This window comes from Gavialis gangeticus, unplaced genomic scaffold (genome assembly GCF_001723915.1).
Source record: "Gavialis gangeticus isolate Ggan-Ray unplaced genomic scaffold, GavGan_comp1, whole genome shotgun sequence".
NCBI lineage: Eukaryota > Metazoa > Chordata > Crocodylia > Gavialidae > Gavialis > Gavialis gangeticus.
In genome coordinates this window covers 23,158,532-23,165,897 of record NW_017729011.1, presented here as the reverse complement: position 1 = coordinate 23,165,897, position 7,366 = coordinate 23,158,532, and the positions used below count along the sequence as shown (strand labels likewise).

The 7,366-nt window shown below is 45.5% G+C and overlaps 1 protein-coding gene across 1 annotated transcript in view; it reads right to left on the bottom strand.

Annotated features, from left to right (window-relative positions):
* DAB2IP (DAB2 interacting protein) overlaps positions 1–5,959 on the bottom strand; it is a 299,614-nt gene extending 293,655 nt beyond the window's left edge. The window contains exon 1 of the mRNA XM_019510851.1: positions 5,519–5,959. The gene's annotated coding sequence lies outside the window, so the exon portion shown is untranslated. The remainder of the gene's footprint in view (positions 1–5,518) is intronic.
* Between the last annotated feature and the right edge of the window lie 1,407 nt (positions 5,960–7,366).

Below are 7,366 nucleotides of genomic sequence, written 5' to 3'. Positions count from 1 at the left end.
TCCAGAAGTTTGGACAGTGCAGAGGAGTAACATAATTTTGCAAGGCTTGCCCCCAACTATTATCATTCAGCAGTTACTCATGTGCCTAATATGCCACGTTGCTTGCTGAAGCCGCACCAACCAGCATCACACTCCCCTGCCCACATAGTCTCTTTCCCTCCCTCCCCCAGAGCTTTCCAAAACCCAGACCAAAGGGGTCCATTTTCAAAAAGGGGAGTCTCTCGTTCATGCTTTGTGCCCTCAATGCTACTGTGCAGCGGCCTTGCTGATCACAAGCACGAGCGAGAACAGAAAGGCTTCTAACCAGGTTCGGTAAATTTGCAGTCACCAGAAATTACCAGTGTAAATCTCACCTGCAAACAGGCAGGCTGTCACTCCAGCCGGGCAGCAAATCTAACCTTAAAACAATTGAGCTCCATTTGCTCCTAATGAATTACACTGGCACTGAAGCCCGACGAAAGACTTATCTTGGCCAAGGAGACAGATATGTCCATATGGTGTTTGGGGGCTTAATCCATTAGCTTCCTCCATTCTCTGATGCTCTTCCCCTCCCAGCTTTTCTAGAGCAATCATTTCTCACAGCCCTGTAAGTCAGAGAGATCACGCTGTCATTAAGCTCCTGATTAGAAGCAGCCCCTGTTGGATGCTTCCTTGCAGAAACTTCTGGTCCTAGCCTTAGGAGTGGTCTGCCCTTTGGTAGCTCTTCCAAGTTCAAGGACTCGTATAAACGGGAAGGACTCTCTCATCATGACACAGATGGGACTCTTCAGCTTATAACCAAGACAACGTAGTAGAAGTGCCATCCAGCTGTGATTCTACCTTCTCTCCCACCGAATGGGGTCTCTCTTCAGAGCAAATGGCACACTGTAGGTCAGGCTGTTTGGGCATCCTCGTACCAAAGCCTCCACAGCTAAAACGCTGCTTAGCACTCTCAGAGGAAAGCTACTTCAAAGCATGCCATCCTTTACTCCTAGGGCAGACTGGCAGGGATTAGATGGCAGGGAAGGAGGGAGGCTGCCTTCTTCTGTAGCATGGGGCACGATCCTTACATGCTTGGAAGATCCCTGGAAATTACCCAACTACCTCCCTGCCATTGCAGTCCGGGTTTTGGCAGTGCTCTCATCTCCTCTGCTTTCACATAGGGCAGATTACCAGGTGCTCATGATGTAGTCGTGTGTAAGGGCTCCAAGGAGCGATCTAGGCAACTACTTGGGTTAATGATTGCCTGCAAACATAGGGGCCTGGACTTAATAGCCTGGGGTGCCCCTTCTAGTGCTATGTTCCTACCTCCCACCTCACAAGTCCTTTCTGTATACGCTGCAAATTCCCTGAGTTCTTGTCTAACATGGCAAAGAAGTCTATCCCCCCGAAAGCCCTTCGCGAAGAACAGCTTTACATTCTGCGCTGCCTTTCAGGTTCAACCCTGGCCTTAATCAAATTACCCTTTGCTGTCTCAGCTCCCTCCCTGGCCAACTGCAGGTCCATATTACAAAATCATCACAAGAAGCCTGGCAAGTCTGGTCAGGAGAGGCCAAAAAAAAGTGAGCATTGTCGGGCCTGAATTAATTGCAGCCCAGAAAAGAGGTGTAAATCTCCAGGTCATGGTTCGCAGGATTGCTAACGTGGTTCATTGCTTAATCTCCTGTCGGAGCTCTTGGCACAGCACCCAGACATCCTTTCACGCCTAGAGAGGGGCCTTTCAGTCCAAACACTACCAGCCACAAAGTGTATCCATGCAGGAACACAGCCCAGGCAGCAAGAAGATTAAATGCCGCAGAGCAAACACCAAACCCCTCTAGTTTTCAGCCTACAGTACAGTGCTGTATACTGGTTTGTGAAGTCCCGAAAACAATCTGTTAGAAAGCAACGCATGACTGCTCAAGTGCCAAGCAAGTCTGATTTTTTTATGTAGCCTCTTAATTTGTTTAAGCTGTAGAGTTTAATCACAATTTTGTTTCATTTCCTGAAAGCCTAATTTCAAGTCAAAGCTTTTTATTATTATTGTTTTACCACTCAAAGAAACATTCAGGTTTTTTAATATCTTGCCTTCAAAACACACACAAAAAATGATGCCACCGTGATATTTTTTTTTTTAAGTAAGCCCGAAGATGACTATTGTCATCATCAACATCATGTTACAGCGTGACCTAGAGTCTTCAGCTAAGGTTCACTGCTCCCTTCTTCTATGCACTGTCAACACTACACAGCAAGACATCTTCAGAGCAACTTTCCAGAGAAATAATACTTAAAAATAAGAAATCCATGAGGAAAACTGGAGACACAGGGACAGGAAGTGATTTGCCCAAGTCAGTCAGTGATAAAAATATAAAATATAAACTCAGTAAATATTTTTCAGCAAATACTTCATTCACACACACAAAAATCAAAATTGGCCAACTAATATTGGCTTAAAAACATGATTTTTTCCAGGGCCAGACCAACAACCCAGGAGCAGGGGAGACCTGGCGGTGGTACCCGTGGTTTTGCCCAATACCCCAGGATAGGCCATTCACCTGGAAGGCCAATTCCTTGCAGTCCATGCTCCAGTGACTATACGAAGCAGAACAACTTTGACAGGAAGAACTGAGGGTAACTGGACCCCAGTAGAGCAGGGCACTCTCCTGGGAGACAGGGGATGTCATCCGAGGCAAAGGAGGAAACTGAATCCAAAGTTAAGCTCTTAATTGCTGCTCTTCTGGGTACAAGAGGAAGTGTCCATGCCTCTTCCTCACCTATTCTATGAATGGTATCCAAGCCTAGCCTGTCATTTCCACTGTTTTGCCCTAGTTAAAAAACACCTGAAACAGAAACAGAGTGCTCTGTACTGGACCGAACATTGTGCTCCATTTGATTCAGAAACAACATGCTTTTCTTTTGCATTTGAGCAAGTTAAAAAAAATCATTTTAGATTAAACCAGTTGTGTTTTGTTTGGTTGTTGTTGGGTTGTTTTGTTTTTTTTTGGTGGGGGGGAAGGGGGTTATGGTGTTTTGCAGAGGGGGGTTGCCTGGTTTTCTCATTTAGAAGTTGATCCAAAAACATCAGTTATTCCCCACAATGGCTCCGAGGCCCAGAACACCATACCTGTCGGTAGACCAAACTGCCTCCTCTCGTCCTAAGTCTAGTTTGGGTCCTTATCTCTACCTAGAAAACATGGACTCCTGCAGCTGCCGCTCGTATTTAAATTGGGCAACATGATGCCATGATCTTCACTTCTCTGTCTGAGGACATCGCAGCTTGAGGAACTCCTTCTGCTTTGCTGCGTACTTACACATGTGCAGAAGAAATAATCCCCAGACCATAAAACACTGGGGCAAGTCCCAACAAAATCTGGAAATCTTCAAGAGGAGACTGGATAGGCACCTGGCTGGGGTCTTATGACCCCTCCCACCCCCAGTGCTCCTTCCTGTCCATGGCAGGGGGTCAGACTAGATGATCTGTCTAGGCCCCTTCTGACTCATTGATTTTATGATTCTATGAAAAATAGCAGGTATCCAGATTGTACCTTCTTGGCAATGGACTACTTAGGTATAAATACCTAAGAAGAGCTGTCAAGATAATTCAATCAGTGAGTCTAAAAGGTGCATCTCTATTCAGCCTTCTACCTGGCTTCAGACTAACACGGCGAACCACCTTTCTCCGCTCGGTCCAGAAAGTCACTGTGTCAGACAGGCCCATCCCCATCTCAGACAGCTGAGGTATACAAGTGGGACGTGGTTTGCTTGTCCCATAATACTTTGAGATGTCTAAACTTTTCCCATGTCATGTTTGGGTGAAAACCAGGGAGAGGCACCCACCCGCTCCAGTCAAGCCTCAATAACTCACCCAAGACAGGACAAGTTTCTGCTCCAACTCAGCTGAGACAGAGACTTGGTCTCCGCCACCCGAGTACCCCGACTCCCAGGCTGTTCCAACCAGGAATAGAGAGGTGGTTAGCCACGTTAGTCTGAAGTCAGGCAGAAGGCAGGGTAGATATGCACCATATAGAGTACTAAAGTATGTGTCTTATTGAGTCAGTTCACACCTAACCGTTGAGTTAGCACATACCAGCGACAAGCTGCATCGCTACCTGCTTTTTGTCCAACCAGGAATTCCATCCCAATCCAGCCAACTTTTCCCAATAAAAAGACTTCATTCAAAAAGTTTTGCTTTTGAACAACTGACTTTTTTTTTTTTGGATGGGACAAAGTTTAGTCAAAAAACTCTCATCCAGTTCAAGTGATTAACCCCTCATATGTGAAGCTGCAGATGAATACTGGTTAATTGTGCATTAAACCAGTGGAAGTTCAGGAGACTTGTGTTCAAATATGGCATTTGGTTGTAAAGTCCTTTCCCTCTTGGCTTATTTAAGGGGAAAAGACAGCAACTTGCAGAAGGTGAGGCTGCAACAAATATCATATATATAGACCCCTTTCCTTTCTCCATTTTATATGCTCTAATATAAAATGTTTCCCTTACAATATGCACTGCCACATGGACATTTCTCTCATCAGCTCAGCTTAAATACAGTAAAATTACACGATACCAACAAGGTCGAGTGAGCTGGAAAACAGCTATTTGGCTGAAGTAAAATGACAGTGGAGCCTTCAGCAAACAGAAGGTAGCAAACCAGACACGCACACGGCACACCATGCATGTTTTGCTGGCTTTGAGAGCCTTTCCTTGGGACAGACGACAGTAATGCTGAATAATTTAAGTTATGGGAGAAACGGCAGTGTTATGAAAGGTCAATATTTCAGGTGCCCCCTGCAATGACTCTACCTTGTACAGATACAAGTGATTGGTTAAACTCTAATCTTAGAAAACCACTCATCCCAATTTCAAGGAGAAAGAAGAGGAAGAAAAAGGAGCTTCAGTGACATGCAGAGCTGAAGCTGGAGATCAGCAGCACTCGTTCTGGACTCTCCGGCCATCACCTTTGATCCCAGGTTAGGGTCAGGCCTGCAGTCTTGTGGGTAAAGAGATGGCTATAGTTAGTAACTGTGGAGAGTGACAGTCTACACCACCAGGTCATCATTACACAGGTTTCAGAGGGCTCGGAAACTATATCCAACTCCTTTCAAGTTGGGAGTTAAAGTCATGCTGCTTGTTTGCTTCTCTGGACTGCTGCCTAAACACACCTGTTTTCCAAAGTCATCTTTAAACAAAATCAATACCTAAAATTCAGGGAAATAAAGGGTTATAAACAGTTTGCTTTGCACTGGCATCAAAGTTTATGCCGTCATAAACATTCACTATTTCTATTCTGGGCAAAGTTTGTCTTTACGACCTACAGGAAAACCACAGCTACACAAAAGAGCAAAACCGTAAACATCCAAGTTAGCTCCCTCCAGCCCGGCTCCTTTTGTGGGACTGATTAAACAAACTGTGAGAAAAAAAACCACGCCATCTGATCCTCTCGGCCCCTGCAGGAAGCACCCGTCCATTTACACATGAGGTGCCTTCCTCCCCAAACAAACAGAAAAGCAGACAGCTGGAGACACTGCTGATACCGAAATTCGGTTGTCCCAAATACCTTACCTTGATGCACAAGTCAGATTTTTGGAACCAACGTCTCAAAGCAACTCGGCCGTTCCATCTCGAGCGCTGGAGCCAAAATCAACTGGTTTAAATGGCATGCAGCTTTGTACTGGTTTGGTTTCCCACTTTGTGCACACTCTGAACTGACAAGAAGCCCACGCAGAGAAAAAGAGGTGCAAGCGCTCTCGCTCGTCGAACAAAGTTTCTCAGGAGGAGGGAAAGAAAATCCCAGCTGCAACGGCAAGTCTGGATCCGAAACAACAAGAAGAAAAAAAGAAAAAAAAAAAGGGAAAGCTTGCTCCCCCTTGTCCGCACTCCTAGCTTAAGGTGCCTCTCCAGGCAAAATTCAGAGACTCCCAACTTGTCGGAGCAGATGGTATTCACACATTAGTCTCCAGGAGCAGGACGCCCTGGGCCAATAAGAGGGCAGCACTCAAAAGCCAAGCGCTTCCCAGACTCTGTTACAGTTTCAATAGCTCCAGCACAAGATGAATGACTGCAGAAAATGAATAAGCAGGCAAAGTAGAAACACGCCTCCCTCCCTCTCTCCCAGTCAGAGAGGCACAGGCGGCCAGTTCAACAATGCCGGGTGTGTTAGACGCTGGCTTCAGGATGACAAATGCACCTGTTTATTTTCTGAAACCCCAATCAGCCATCACATTTTCCCTGTCTCTCTCTGCAGTGTTCTCAAGTTAATCTTGAGCTAGAAAAGCCCCAGTAAGTGCTTAATCTTTGCATTTTGCTCCAGCAACTGCATTAAAGAACTATTTATAAAAGACTTGTAAGTCACACACTCAAGTTCAAGTGGCAAGAAAGGCTGCTTAATATCCCAATCCTGAAGATAAGCACATGCGCGCTGCATCAGGCACATGAGTGCTTCCGAGGAAGTCGATGAGATTCCTTCGCGTGCTTAAAGTTAAATCCACGGATAAATGTTTACAGGGCTGAAGCCTAACTTTGCATCCACTGTTGCAAACAGCACAAAAGAAGAGCAGCTTCATTTGCAAGACAATCTCTTGTGAGTAGATTAACTTTTCCTGCGATCTCATCTCAGATTTACTGTGGGTATTACAAAATTTGACAAGAGCAAACAAAACCAGAAAGCAAGCAGTGTTCCCGCTACCAACCTTCACTAGAAGAAGCACTGCTATCAGCAGCAGGACAAACAGAGCCTAGGAAGATATCCCTGACCACAGAGTTTAGCTTGCAAACCACAGCCGACCGTCCCACCCATGATCACTTCGGAATACAGCTGTGAAATTAGATGCCGGGCCTGCGCTGACAGCTGCAGCTGAATAGTAAAGGAGGACCTGCTAAACAAAGCAAAGTTACTCATGGAAACAGCTCCCACTGTAAAGGCAGGTTTCCCCCTTTGCAGACAACACTGCCCTTGCCAAACATTACTGAAATTCTCCAGATTCTTAGGACAGAAGAGGTTACAAGGAGATAACACGGTGTTTCGTGTTGCTCTGCCAGATCTCATTACAGTCTGCGGGGCCATGCTTTTACTGCTGCCACTTGGATTTTAACTCTGGGTTAGCTGAAACCGTGCTGCACAGAGATGAGCGGAATTGGTTAAAGCAGGAAAGCTGTTTGGGGTGGGAAACATTTTCCTAGATCTCCCTGGACATTTTCAGATCTTTGGCCATGGCTGTAAATTGATCCTGTGCATTCCTGTCTGACACGTGAACTGTACGCAAACCTTTAGAGATGCATTCTCTGCCATAAGTAATGCTGTGAGAGCATTTCAGCAAAATACAGCACCAGTTCCATGGCTAATAAAATATTATGAGCTCGTTTTATGATGATTGTTTTCAGTCGCAACTTTTGTCCTCTCTAGAAATATCA